The following is a 15918-nucleotide window of genomic DNA, read 5'->3' as shown; positions in this document are numbered from 1 at the left end:
CCTGATGGCAGTGGCCTCTTTCAGCAGGATAATGCACTCTGCCACACTGCAAATATTTTTCAGGAATGGTTTGAGGAACATGACAACAAGTTCAAGGTGTTGATTTGGCCTCCAAATTCCCCAGATCTCAATCTGATCGAGCATCTGTGAAATGTGCTGGAAAAACATGTCCGATCCATGGAAGCCCCACCTCACAACTTACAGGACTTAAACAATCTGCTGCTGACATCTTGGTGCCAGATACCACAGGACACCTTCAGAAGTCTTGTTGAGTTCATGCTTCCATAGGTCAGAGCTGTTTTGGCAGCACAAGGGGGACCTCCACAATATTAGGCAGGTGGTTTTAATGTTGTGACTGATCGGTGAATAGGTGTACACATTATATATAAAGACACACACAGTGCTGCTTGAAAGTATATGAACCCTAACTGTTGTCTTATGGAAGTATAAGATTTCTATATAAATAATTATATTTTGGAAGGGGTGTGGTGGCGCAGTGGGTTGGACCACAGTCCTGCTCTCTGGTGGGTCTGGGGTTTGAGTCCCACCTGGGGTGCCTTGTGAAGGACTGGTGTCCTGTCCTGGGTGTGTCCCCTCCCCCTCCGGCCTTATGCCCTGTGTTACTGGGTAGGCTCTGTGACCCTGTATGGGACAAGTGGTTCTGAAAATGAGTGTGTGTGTGTGATTATATTTTACTCCGGGGGGCACGGTGATGCAGTGGGTTGGACCAGGTCCTGCTCTCCGATGGGTCTGCCATTCGAGTCCCGCTTGGGGTGTCTTGCGACAGACTGGAGTCCCATCCTGGGTGTGTCCCCTCCCCCTCCAGCCTTATGCCCTGTGTTGCTAGGTTAGGCTCCGGCTCCCCGCGACCCCCTATGAGACAAGTGGTACAGACAGACAATGTGTTTTACTCCTTTGATTCTACTTATCGGCTTGGTTTAACCAATGGAACTTGGGCTTTGCTTATTTTTACACCTGAAGTACTTCTGTTTTTCTTATGCATGCACAATTTCCTCTAAACCAACACATGCAATTCTTAATTACACGCCTAAAATATACAGAAAGTGGATTTAATTCTCAAAATCCAGTGTTGCTAATCTGCGATTTTTGTAGGGGGAAAAATGCCACTGATGACCAAAGTGTTAAATTTAAAGCCAAATTAAAAATTGAATGACAGGGTCCTTCATTGTAGTTGTTACTGCATTTGTACAGTACTTCCAGTAAACACTAAATGGCCAGCATCTGGGAAGGTAATTAACGATCAATTCTACTAATTATTGACGTTGACCAAAATACCAGAGCATCTTTGTGCTATCTTTTACAAATCTGGATGTAATGCTGTTTAAATATACAATGAAGTTTCTTCACATAAAATGGCACTGTCTAAATGTACTCTGTGGTGGCACAGTGGGTTTTGTTGAGTCCTGCTCTCTGGCGGGTCTGAGGTTCGAGTCCTGTGTGGGTGGTCTTGCAATGGAGTGATGCCCCCTCCCCCTCCAGCTTTACACCCTGGGTTAGGCTCCGGTTTGCTGAGATCCTGCTTGGGACAAGCAGTTTGAGCCAGTTTTGTAAATGTACTCTGAAAAAGACTAATGCGTTTGAAGTGACTGCTGCCTTTACTTTGTAGAGTAGACATAAAGAAATATTTTGTGGTACTGCCTTTACACTCATTGGCTTCTGCTGACACACATCACCCACGACACTTTTAAGGTCCCACTTTTCCACATATAACTTTAAAAGCGATGAACTTCAACTACCACATTCAGAAATACATCACACCCACCTGGCAAGGAGTGTCTCTTGTTTTACACTTTTTCTTCTTCAGTGCCATTTCTCTGGAATGGAGTACAGAGTATAATGCCCTGCTTCTATCATCTGTAAATGTGGAAATAAACCATCTTTCTCAGCTCAGGACATGGAAGCTCTATATAATGTTCAGTCATTATTTAATTTTATCAATAATTCTTTCAAGATTCAAATAGTAAATTGAGGATTTATATATGTATGTGAAGAAAAAAGTATAATTCATTATATGCATGGATAAGCATGGGTAAGCAAAAGCTTTAATCTGACACGCCAGTGTAATAGTTCCATTATCAATGAACTGAAGCACCAATCCACAGCTATTTAGCCTATTTTACAGTTACAGCCGCTTAACTGACATTTGCCATTAAACAAACAAAACAACAATGAAACAAAAATGTTCCCAAAGATCTCCTAAATGAGCCCAGATCCTTTAATTAAGCTCTGTGTAATCAGCATTACTGTTCCCAGGGCCTGTGGTGAAATATACTTCTGAACCAAAGTCTGTGGCTTTACAGTGAATTGGGAATGGAGAGACTGTCACATGCTGAGAGCCATTAGGCCACACTAAAAAAAAAAAAATAAAATGAAATAATGACAAGGTCTCTTTTCTGGCATGAGAAACAGAAGGCAGTCAGAATGTTGATCAGTCACCGATCAGTAACTCCCCACATTGCTCCCAGCATGACACACTCACAAAGAAGCAGGTCCATATTACACAGATGACTGTTAACACATGTCCCACTCCCATGTCTCCATCTATTTATGTCCAAAGGGCCCTAAAAGGCTTTATTTTCTGAGAGTCACTGTATAGTAGAAGGCAATGACTACAACATACAGAGCAGTCAGCAAGGAAGGCGTTATAAATGAGAGAGCAATTTTCCTGGGTACAGTTGGCAGGATGGGGAAGGAGAGTCGATCTAAAAAGGTCAAAGCAGCTGTTTTCTATCAGAGAGGGAGAATTATGCAGAATGGGTGTCTGGGTGTTGGCACAAAGCAGAAGTTTCCAACCTATGGAGAAACAGAATGATTTCATGTCAGCCTAGTTATTCAGTGGTATTGCAGGGTGCTGGTATAGAGACAGGATAAGAAAAAAATAGAGATTGCCATTGTAAGGTTTTGTCATAAAGCACAAGTTTTTAGCCACTTACCTTTGATCTCCCTTTAAATAACCAATCACTCAGATCACTGAACTACACTAAAATATCCATTGTAAAATGAGAATCCAGATTTAGGAAAACCACAAAAAAATCTTTAATGTTGACATGTATTTAACTTTACAGGAGTAAGCATTTACTTTAAAAAGCTCTAACAGTCAGATGAAGTTCTAACATTAGATAGACTGGGCTATATCACTAAAATCAATTTCATGCAGTTCAGCTGCGTAGGAAGAGAGTTTTGGTCCATTCAGCTGCCAGGTACAAAGTGATCATAACAATTGTATACCTGGCTTTGATGATTCAAAACTTTTATCATTTTGCAGACATGAAGAGCAGTTCATAATAAAAGTTAGGAAACTAAGCTCACTAGATTTCTGTGGATTCAAATCCCTGAAAAACCCTGCAGTTGTAGCTTTAAGCAAGAAAATGAAGAGGGAAGGTTTTAACATGTTTAAAACCTCTAGGACAAGAGTACACTCCAAGCAAATAAAAAATGCTATGAAATGCTCCCATGCTACATATCTTTAGTCTTTGGTCAAGGGAACAAATCTTGAGCAGAAAACGTAGTGCTGTTTTTTCCTTAGCAGAGTAGTTATGTACTGTAGGGTACAAGTGTAATAGGGCAGGAGCATAAAACGTTTTTATGGAGAGACATTAAACATTCAGACAGTTAAGTAGAAAAAATGTTCAGGAAAATTTATATGAAACCATTACATGAGTTACCGAAGTGTAAATTACCATTACATGACTCCAAATGCTCAGCAGCCAGTTAGCTGAGGAGGAAGGCTTTCGTTTGAAAGAGCACTTTTGTTTTAAACTTGTCTATACAGACATCTCCACATTTCAGAAAAGCAAGAGGAGCAGTTGCATCACATCACCCCAATGTAAAAAAAAAAAAAAATTCTTTGGGGCACCCAACACTTTCAAAACTTCATGTGAAAGGAATGGTGCTTTCAACTCCAATACTTGTTTGCATTTAACAGATGAAGATAAAGTCAGAGAAGCATTAAAAAAAAAAGAAAAAGAAAAAACTTCTTTTCAGAGTGTGAATATTTAAACATTTCAATGCTTGACTTCACAAAAGGAAACTCTGCTGGTATCTTTCACTCCCAGTGAAAGATAGTTACACTGATTTCTTCATATGACCATTTCATCAATAAACCTTACATATGAAATGTCATACACAGTATTGTGGAACCTCTGATGGATGTAAGTGCCATCAAGTCATGGCCAACTGATAACAACCAGATGGGTGGTTTCCAAGGCAAAGGAGAAATAAAAGTTGTTTGCCAGTCCCTTCTTCTTTGGGTGGCATAGTAGCACAGTGAGTAGTGCTGCTGTCTCACAGTGCCTGGATGGTGGAGGTGGGTTTGATCCACACTGAGTCTGTCTGCAGTTTGCATATTATCCCTGTGTCTGTGTGGGTTTCCTCTGGGTACTCTGGTTTCCTCCCACAGTCCAAAGACATGCTGTTGAGGGTCACCCATAGTGTGTGAGTGACAGAGAGTGTGTGTTCTGCTGATGTATGGGTGAATGAACCATTGTAAGTAGTGTATCTAGCAGCGCAAGTCACCTTGGTGAATGAGGTGTGTGGGCTGATAACACTAGATAGAGTTCATTGGAAGTTGCTTTGGAGAACAGTGTCTGCTAAATAAAAACATGTACTGTAGATGTGTAGGTCTGGGAAAAAACACAGAACTCCAAACACCCTGAGCTAGAATCCAACCCCACACACAATGAGCAGCTGAGAGGCACCAGCATTACCCACTGTGCCACCAGGTCCCCTAACATAACCATTAGGAAAAACAAAACAGCTAAAACCAAGGAGACATAATTTAGCTGCAAAGCATGCTAATTGGGCCATTTATAGCCTCTATACATAAAGCGGATATGATTAAAATAATCTGATTACCACATTAGGAGGCTCTGCCCCCCAGTGTTCTACCAATTTGAACCCAAGTTTTTCTATGCAATGCATTTGGAAGGAAGCAAGCAAATAACAGGCAAAAGGTTAGCTGCATAAAAACACTCATGACCACAACTTACCGGTCCATAAGATGAGTCACATTCAGCGGTTAAGGTTACTGACTAAAAACCTTCAAATCTCATTAGCGGGATGCAAAACAACCTTATTAACAGACATTAACCCTGGTGTTATCATTTATATGTATATATATATATATATATATATATATTACTTTTGGGAGAGAAGAACAAGAAGTTGAAGCTTGGAGTCTGTCTCAAATGAGAGCTCAGGCGTACTGGCAGCAAAAGAATACATTTACTGGAGACGAAACTTTCTGAGAGATGCTAAGTAAAAACAGGAAAAGCCCTATTTCATACTTTCTGAACATCTTACCTTTATATCATGTCAAATAAAACTGCTTCACCTCAAGACTGACAAAGCACTGAAGTATTTTGCTTCTTGTTTGCGTTTTTGTTTGCATTAGAAAACAAACAGCTCAATGTAATAAAAGTTTCAAATTTGTATTTCATTTAGAAATAAAATTAATTGCGCAAGCAGGACATTCTGGTTGATTATCAGAAATGAAATTTAATGTAACAGTGCTATAAAATGATTACTTCTACAGTATGTGGTTTCTGCTATTTGAAATATAGCATCAGATTCCACTGACAAGTCTTTTGAAGATGGAAGTAATTCCAGCCCTTTTTATTAGATTCAGTCAGAGGGTAATGCTGTGCAGTCTCAGAGGTCAGCAGAAGGGTAATGGGCCTGTTTCTGCGAATGACACTTTATTTACAATTGGTAATACTTCAGATCAAAACATTTAGCATTACAGTTTGCGGTTGTTAATTCACATATAGTTCTACAAAAAAAGAATTACGCTAGTTAGAGATATATTAAAGTTGACACATTGGGCACAATTTTAATTTGTTTATTTATTTTTTCTTCAGAGGTGGCTTTCTGATTTCAAACTCATACATTAAGTGACTTAAAAGGTTTTTCATTAAGTAGACTTCAACAAGTGGTCAAAAATCTGCTAAAAGCAAATGATTTATTGTTAATGCAAAAATACTCCAAAATGTTACCTGAATGAGTGACAACTCCAAGGTGAACTTGGCTTGTCCATTGTAAGAGAAGAAAATTGGAAATTTACCTCTGGGCTTCCTACACGGCAAGTCATTTGTATCTGCCTCATTGTATGCCTTTAATGGACCCAAAAACAGCAGTTTAGAGCCATTCATTTCACAACACTATCCTCACATTAAGTTCGATGGCAATATTTTCAGAGCAAAATGTTAGGTGCTTTTAAGACACCGCTAGAAAAGGTGGAACAGTAAACAATGAAGATCAAATGATTTGAACATTACTTGCAGAGACTGTATTATGTTTTTTTGTAGAATTACAGGTAGTCCCCAATTTACAATGGGGTTACGTTCCACGAAACCAATTGTAAGTCGAAAATGTATTAAATACACCTAATACACACCTCTGTGTGACAAACTGGGAGATGCAGATGGCACCGCATATCGCTACCCTGGGAAAAAAATCTAAATTCAAAATTCAAAGTATGGTTTCCACTGAATGCTTATCACCAGCTCACTGTTATATCAGTATCAATAACTGCTTGTCGTGAGCAGGCTCACAGTGAACCAGAGTCTGTCCTGGAAGCATTGGGCACAACGCTGAAAGGAGTACACCCTGAATAGGATACCAGTCCATTGCAGGGTAGCCACACTGGCAAATACTAACTCACCCTTTTACACAGTACGGGTAATTTTAGCATCATGATTTTTTATGTATTATTAATATGAAAATATAAATTACATGCAGGAAATGGAAAATTTACAGAAACAAATAGCTATGTTAATATTAAGGACCGAAGAAGGAGTATGACCGCCTTTGCCATCAGAGCATCTTCAGTTCTTCTTGGATGGCTGTAATATGAGTCATGAGCTTGGTTTAGTGAGATACTGAAGCATTCTCCAAGAACAAAAGTCTCTAGTTTTTTGAGGGATAAAGGAGGTGGACATCTACCTAGCATACTCCATTCTAGAAGATTCTCTAAAGGTTCAGTGATGATTTGATCTACTTCCTGGAGAGCCCATGGGAGGCATTGACTTTGGTGTCTATCATTCTTAAATAAGATAACATCATGAGTGAAATGTTTGCATTACAGCATGCGCCTTGCCCTGTAAAATGGCATCTTGTTCCATTGCCACTCTAAGACCATAGAGAGCAACGATCAGACCTGATGAGTGTCATGAGATGTGTGTCTATGCCATTATGGATCCCCCACAATGCGTAAGAGTTGGCAACAGGCATTGTGGGTTGAAAGCATCCTTTGGGTTTCTCTAAACATAAACATGTCCATATGTAAGAAATAGGGTGAGGAATTACTCATGAGGCCATTTTACTTTTTTACATGGCTCAAGTGTCCAGGTTCTGTGCTCCTTAAAACCAACCTAATATGACTACCCTTTGCAGCTGTGTTTGGAATTGTGATTTAGTTACTTCAAATTTAAAGTTATTTTTTATATGGTATGCGTACAGGATAAACTGTATGCAAATTACTATACAAATAATGAAAGTATTTGTTGTGCAGATACTTCTCTGTTCATAACTAGCTCACCTTCTGCAAAACTATGAACATACAGAGAATAACAAGTTCATCTTTGGTGCAACAGCAGTTTACAGCAGCCTGAAATAACTTATTTTATAACTTAGTCAGAATAAACCCCAGAGACAAATAACAACAATGGAATACTATGAAAAGCTCACGGCACACTACCGCATGTTTATCACACTCAGCCCAATGTGTAAAGCTTTATTAAGAGTTGAGCCTCAATCAGGTACACAGTAGATCAGTGATTTTCATCAGATAAAAATGTTCTCTTGTATTAATCCCCATGTTTCCAACCTTAATCTCTATAGAAATGCAAATTTTGTTTGCACAAGAGAGCACATTATATATGGTAATTATGCAATCTCCTCAGGATTCATTCGTATTAGCAATCAAAGCCATTTCACCCAGTATTTCCAAAGTAATTAATTTAGTGCTGTGTGACTGAAAAGCACAATTTAGAGATTAGCATTTGTAGTTCATAGGGTTCAATGTCACCTTCACTGGTTTCTGTTTCAAAAAGTCATCAACCAAATACAATAAAATTGCACTTATGCAAGAAATAGTTTCATATCACAGACATAACACAGTTAATAAAAAATTTATGAAATGTGGAAACTGAAATGAACTGTGGAAACTGTTACAGTATAAATTTGTTTTGTATATTGGTATAACCCATTCTAAATTCTGCAACTCGTATTGTAGTAGTTAGAGCTACTGCCTTTGGACCCGAAGACTGCAGGTTCAACTCTCACCTCCAGCAGTACGTTTACATTTATTCATTTATCATATGCTTGTCTCCAAAGTTACATAAATCTCAGAGAATATAATTTATGCATTACTTTAGGAGAAAGAGAGACATAGTTGCCAACGTGTGATTCTTAAGTAAAGTTAGTTTCCTTCCACTATATGCACCATTGTTAATCACACGAGTAGCTGCATAAAACTCAGAATAGATGATTCCTGATCATCTTTCAACATTTTTTTTTTTTTTTTTTTGAGATACACAAACATTTACATACAATACAGGAGTAGCGGCTGTGTAAAGGCTTATCCAGGCATGATGATAAAGTCATGGTGCATGAACATTTACACCTTACATGAGCTTAAGTGACCATGGGCAAAGTGAGTCTGGAAGAGATGAGTTTTCAGACCCTTTTTAAATGTGGATAGAGTGTCAGCAGTTCTGAGTGAGAGGCGGAAGTCGTTCTACCACAACAGAGCCAGAACTGAGAACCTCCGTGCTTTACCTTTTCACCACCAAGTGGGCAGAAGTAGAAGAGCAAAGCGGTCTGGTTGGGGTGTAGTGGTTGATCAAGACTTGAAAATAGCTAGGAGCAGCTCTACCTGTTGCATTTGAAGGCAATAACCAGGATCTTAAATTTGATTCGGGCAGCTATAGGAAGCCAGTGCAGAGAAACGAGTAAAGGAGATACACGGGAACACTTCGGCAAGTCAAACACAACTTGGGCAGCAGCATTCTGTATTAGCTATAGTGGTTTGATGACAGTAGCGGGAAGACCACACGAGAGAGTTGCAGTAGTCCAGATGGGATGTCACCATGGCCTAAACAAGTAGTTGGGCAGAGTCAGTTGTGAGGTAAGGACGGATCCTGCTATGCAGGACATATCTGCAGGTCCTGGCTGTGTCTTTGATGTGCTGAGAGAAAGATAGACTTCAATCAATCATCACTCCCAGACTCTTCTATGAGGAGGTAGGCAATGAGTGTGTTGTCCAGTTTGATTGAGAAATCGTGACAGGAAGACAGGCCACCTGGGAAGTGTGGGATCTCTTTTTGGAGAGGTTGAGTTGGAGGTGGTGATCAGACATCCATGTAGAGATGGCCAACAGACAAGCAGCAATGCACACAGAAATGTCTGAAGGTCAAGGTGGAAAGGAGAAGAATAGCTTGGTATCATGAACGTAACAGTGGTATTTCAATCCATGGGAGGCAATGACAGGGCTGAGGAGGGAGGTGTAAATTCAGAAGAGCAGAGGACCCAGTACCGAGCCCTGTGGGACATCAGTTGAGAGAGGCATAGGAGAAAAATGGGAGCTCCGCCTGACTACTTCATAGGATCTGTCAGATAGGTAGGATTCAAGCCATCTTAGTGTCATTCCTTTGATCCCAAGCTGACTAAGAGAGGAGAGTAGAATCTGGTGGCTGACAGTGACGAATGCTGCAGACAGGTCAAGGAGGATTAGGACCGAGGGGAGGGAGGCAGCTCTAGCTGACTGGAGAGCATCAGACACTGCCAGGAACTCCATCTCCATGGAGTGACCAACTTTGAATCCAGATTGATATCCATTGAGGAAATGGTTCTGGGTAAGGAATTCAGATAGAGAGTTACAGGGACATGGTCAATAGCAGTGATGATGGGATCAGATCAAGCGAGCAGGTGGTGGCCCTGTGTAATATCAGGAAGTCGGAGATTTCAGATTTGGAGAGTGGCTTGAATTTGGAGAGCGTGGCTTCACAGGGAGGATCAGCATGAACCAGGCAGGGTGATGCTGACAACTTGTCTATGATTGCATTGACTCTGTCTCTGAAAAACAAAGCAAAGCCATCAGTAGTGAGAGAAGAAGGAGGAGGGGCTGGCGGAGGACACAAAAGAGATGAGAAGGTGGCAAAGAGTTTGTGTGGTTTTTTTAGTTGCAGACTGTATTTTGTTGTGGAAGAAGGTAGTTTTAGTTGAGGAGACAGCAGAGTGAAAAGTAGTTAAGAGTTGCTTGTAGACATCCAGGTCTGTACAAGTCTTGGATTTTTGCCATTGTCACTCTGAAGCCCAGAGTTTGGTCCTGTTAGCACCTAATGTATCAGTCAGCCATGGGGTGGCACTAGGGAATGCTGGTATGGAAGATGGTGGACAGAGAGAGTCAAGAGAGGAAGATAGGGCAGAAGGGAAAATGTTAGTGGCATTGTCGGTTGATAGATCTGAGAACTGTACAGCAGAAGGTAGAGCGGGCAGTGTGGCAGAGTCAAGGCAAGAAGGTGAGAGAGATTTTAAATTGTGGTGAAAGCTGACAATGGGTGCAGAAAAAGGAGAGGGATTAGTGCTGAGGCAGGGTTAGAAGGAGATGAAGAACTGATCAGAAACATTCAGTAGAGTAACAGAGAGGACAGAACAGCCACAGTTATGGGAAAAGACAAGGTCAAAGCAATTGCCTGCTTTGTGAGTAACAAGGGATTGGGACAGGGAAAGGTTAAAGGACTGTAGGAGTGACAGAAAGCCACTTGCACGAATGTCATCAACATGCAGGTCGAAGTCACCCAAGAGAATCAACGGAATTTTGTCCCCTGGGAGAAAGCTCAACAAGATATCAAGGTCATCCATGAAGCAGCCAGGAGGGCCAGGAGGGAGATAAAGAGCAACTACAACAAGAGTGAATAGGGCAGTGATAGAGACAGCATGCAACTCAAAGGAGGACAGGTCATACAGGTGGAGAGGGGAACAGAATATTCCCACTGGGGAGAAATGAGCAGGCTTGTGCCTCCACCTCTGCCGGAGAGATGAGGGGTGTAGGAGAAAGAGCAGTTAGCAGAGAGAGCTGCAGGTGTGACTGTGTTGTCTGTGGTGATCTAGGTTTCAATTAGGGCCAGGAAGTCCAGTGAGAGATGGGAGGTGTAGGATGAAGTCAGCCTTCCTCACAGCAGATTAGCAGTTCCAGAGACTCATGGAGAAACTGAAGCAGGATGAAAGGTTTGACAAATGTCAATAAACTATGTTACTGTAGCAGTGGGAGTGTCTGAGTCTCTCTTGTTGGTGTCGCACAGTTCAGCTGCCGTAGAAAACTTTGATGTTTGACGCATGATCCCTTGAAGGCCAGGCTGGTGATGGCAGAATTCATGTAGTGGCGATGGCCTCCCTCGGTAGACTCCCTTGTTTTTGCACCCTGAGTCTTTGCAGTAAGAGGCTGCCGCTATGGGTGACCAGCTGCTATTTAAACCAGGTTAATATCAATCAGCTGAGATTCCTAATCGAAATCGAAACTACTCCGACAATGGTAACCAAAACAAACAAACAGATGCAATTAATCGATCAACAGAGTCACGCCCACTCTACACTATGGGATAGAAAATTTTTTACCTTTACATGCACCCTAACAAACCGTAACTAAAATTAAACAAACAAATGAATAAAAATACGACTGACAACTACACAAACACACAACCGATTGCTTCTATCTATCCACACAACTACACAAGAAGAATGCGCATCGGGATAAAGCAATAGTAACAAATAAACTTACCCGAAACACAACAAACTGCAGTGACGGACCTCCAATGCAAATATAATGTACGGTAGTTTCCTTCAGCAACATACTTACCCTCAATTGCTCCAGTAAAAATTACCCAGATGTCTAAATGGGTAAATAATTGTAGGTAGCTTAGTATTCTAAGTCATTGTGCAGAAAAGTGTCAGGTAAATGAATGAATGTATTTCAGAGAAAGACTGAGTGAAGCAAATCCCATCTTTGCTTTCTCTCAGCATTATACAGAAAGCATGTTACATTACAATACCATACAACTGAGCTTAAAGATACTCTATAAAAATGTAAACTATTGAAGGATTATTGTGTAACCTGGGGATGCAAGAGAAGAGAAGCACTGAAAACACACACACACACATTCATCATCATGTATATTGTTCTATAATTCCTTCCCAACTACGTTTCCTTCCAATATTATTAGTAGAGCCATATTACTTTTCCAGAGCAATATACTGCACATTATGGAACAAGGGCTGATAAGAGACGTTAAGGAAGACATCAGAAGTAGGAACAAAGGAAATAGAGGACAGACAGATTAAGGATCACTGAGGCATTAGATCAGGAATTACTGGTTGAAATCCTTTTGGGAATTCAGATTTGAAAGTTGTTAGCCCTCAAACTGGTGACATTGCAAATAATGCAAATAAATGCCAGTTTCAGATAGAAACAGCCTTTCTGAAACCTTCTTTGACAGAACATCAAATGTCTGTAAAGAATCTATCATGCAATCATTGTTAACATTAGTATACTCAAGAAATCCACAATAACTTATTCTTGCTGTTGTGGCAAAAGTTTAAGTGTCAAAACAAAATACTCTCTTAAAGTCAGTAAAATATTTACATGGGTGTCAGTTCAGCTGCATGGAGCATTTAAATGTCAAGTTTTTGTACCCATTTAGTTCTGAAACTTTACTAATATAAAATAGCAAGATGCCCTATGAATTTGTTTTGCCACACATTTTTTTTTCTTCTTCTTTTCTGATGTTGTAGGATACAGGTAGCAAGTCTTTATATCTATTTTTCATTCCATCACTGACCTTTAGATGACAAATTTCAATGAGATACCCAACTCCCTTCACAGCACCACACAAACCTGTCAAGCTTCAGTGGCTGATCCAAGGTTAAGATCGGTACTTTGATGTTTGTATTTATAGATATGTTTAGAAATTAAAATTTGATTTACTTCACTGTGGAATTTCCTACTCCTCATCTGCAGTAACTAATAACACTGTCTTTCAACAAAATTTTTTGTAATCTATCCTTTCTTGCATCTAAATTTTTGATAAGGTGAAAATGATTGTATCAACTAATAATTGTTATTAGACACACTCATAACACTTACTTAGTAGTTGCTTATTTGCTGATAAAATCACACACACACATTTTCATAACCGCTTGTCCCATACGGGGTCACGGGGAACCGGAACCTAACCCAGGGCGTAAGGCCAGAGGGGGAGGGGACACACCCAGGACGGGACGCCAGACCATCACAAGGCACCCCAAGTGGGACTTGAACCCCAGACCCACCAGAGAGCAGGACCCTGGTCCAACCCACTGCGCCACCGCACCCGCTGCTGATAAAATCATTTTCAGTTATCAATGAGTGCTACACAAGTGGCCTCTCACAAATATATATACTGAACGGTATAAATATATATACATAGAATGATGATTATTTAACCATTCAGTCGAGGCCAACTTTCAGTCACTTTATGGATCATCATTCTCCATGCTTTATGATTTTTGACCATGTCTTTTAACCCAGCCGTGTAGTTGGCAACAGCGGCACATTGGTCCCAAGCCTGGATAAATAGGGAGGGGTGGAGAAAGTAATGGCAAACTACTCCACTATCTTTGCCAAAATACTTTATGGATCTAAATACTTTATAGAATACATATACTGTGTATATGTAAAAAGTAAACACACACACACACTGTCTTAGACTGTTTGTCCTGAGCGGGGTCACAATGAACCGGAGTCTAATCTAGCAACACAGGGTGCAAGGCTGGAGGGGGAGGGAACACACCCAGGATGGGACGCCAGTCTATCGGAAAGCATCGCAAGTAGGACTCGACCCCCAGATCTGCCAAAGAGCAGGACCCGGCCAAGCCCACCACGACCTTCTATGCTGACCTTCCACTTTGCCCAGTATGATGTCCTTTTCCGTTGACTGTTCTCTCCGCATAATGTGTCCAAAGTAAGAGAGTCAAAGCTGTGTTGTGTGATCTTCCAATGACATGTTTGGATTGATCTGCTACAATACCCACGTATTTGTTTTCTGGGCCATCCAGGGTAAACACAGAATTCTTCGCACCACAGTTTAAACAATTCAGTCTTATGAGAGCTAAATATGTGAAGACCAACAAACTTCCATAACACAATATCTTGACGTTAGCAGTCCTTCATAATGTTCTCATGAATATGGCAATAACCTTGTCCAGACAGCCAAGTGAAATTTATTTAGATGAATAAAAGCAATACATAATACGTACACATATATCTACTCTATAGTCCATGTGAAATGGGGTAAAATACTTCCTTCTATTGAAGTATTGTTTTCTTAGGTAGGTACGTTGTGAAGTGCTAAATGCTTAACTAATACATAAATATTTTTGAAACAGAATAAAAAAAAAGGTAAAAATCATTAGACAAGCTAACCAAAACAGTCCTTGAAGGCAACAGACAGGTGTAACATGAGATAAGCAATGAGGGAACTAAGCCTCTGCAATAAGTGATATAAGGCAGCTGTTTGATAAACATGAAAAGGACCATGGAACACATGGAAACACTACAGGAAGCTGAAGTAAACAAATACTTCAGGCACATCAGACATGCCAGATTCAGTATGCTGACCAGTGAAGAAACAAAATCTGGAAATGAGCTTAATGAAAAAACAAGAACACCAGTAAGCTTTAGCAGAAGTGTTTGGAAAACAAGCACACAGGACAAGGACTGGCTAAATGCAGAGTATCAAATTTAAAGAATGTTGATTGCCTTGAAAAAAGGAAAAAAAAAAAAAACAAATTTAGGTTACCTCTGAAAGAACTGTAAAATGGTGTAGACACAATACCGATATAGGCTTTACAGAAACAATATAAGACTCAAACAGTGGTTTCTCAAACATTAACTTAAGTGTTCAGTTGCATGACTAACCATACGCTGTAGGCCACTGGATTTCATTGAATGAGGTCTTTCATGATTCCTGTGAATGCTCAAACACAACTTCTGAGGTAGATTGGGCACAGGGGGATGTGGGTTCGAGGGGTTTGGTTGAGTTTGAGGTGTCATCCAAAGAATTGTGGTTGTGGTTTCAAGAGTCTGGGGTTTGAGTCCCACTTGGGGTGTCTTGCTACGGACTGGCGTCCTGTCCTGGGTGTGTCCGCTCCCCCTCCAGCCTTACGCCCTGTGCTGTCGGGTTAGGCTCTGGCTCCTTACGACCTTGCATGGGACAAGCGGTTTCAGACAGTGTGTGTGTGTGTGTGTGTGTGTGTTTCGACGAGTGAGGGTCAAGATTGGGAGGGTCGTCGCTTTCATGAGAAGGTCGTATTCCGAAGAATCATAGTTCAAAGAGCAAGGGTTGAGATCCAAAAGGAGAAAAAGAAGGAGCAAACTGAGCACAAAGAGGTGTGTGGTTTTTCTGTATATTTCTATATATTTTTATGCATATATTTTTCTGTACAGTGTATCTTTCTGTATAGGTAGCTCTCTTGCAAACAGTGTTTTTAATGAGGTGCAGGTGTATGACATGTATTTGGGATTATCTATAATGACCGTTCCTTGTAGCATTTTCTCCTGAGGGTGTGACAAGATTATCGAACAATTCAGTCAGGTTTTTTTCTTAAAGTTTGTGTAATTTTTTGGTATATCATTGTCAGAAAAAAAAAAAAAGAAACTATATATATACACACACACATTTTCAGAACCGCTTGTCCCAGACGGGGTCATGGGGAACCGGAGCTTACCCGGTAACACAGGGAGGTAAGGCCGGAGGGGGAAGGGGACACACCCAGGACGGGACGCCAGTCCGCCGCAAGGCACCCCAAGCGGGATTCGAACCCCAGACCCACTGGAGAGCAGGACTGTGGTCCAACCCACTG

The sequence above is a fragment of the Scleropages formosus genome, chromosome 21 (assembly GCF_900964775.1).
Source record: "Scleropages formosus chromosome 21, fSclFor1.1, whole genome shotgun sequence".
NCBI lineage: Eukaryota > Metazoa > Chordata > Actinopteri > Osteoglossiformes > Osteoglossidae > Scleropages > Scleropages formosus.
The sequence above is the reverse complement of the archived record's forward strand: the minus strand, read 5'-3'. Positions refer to the sequence as shown.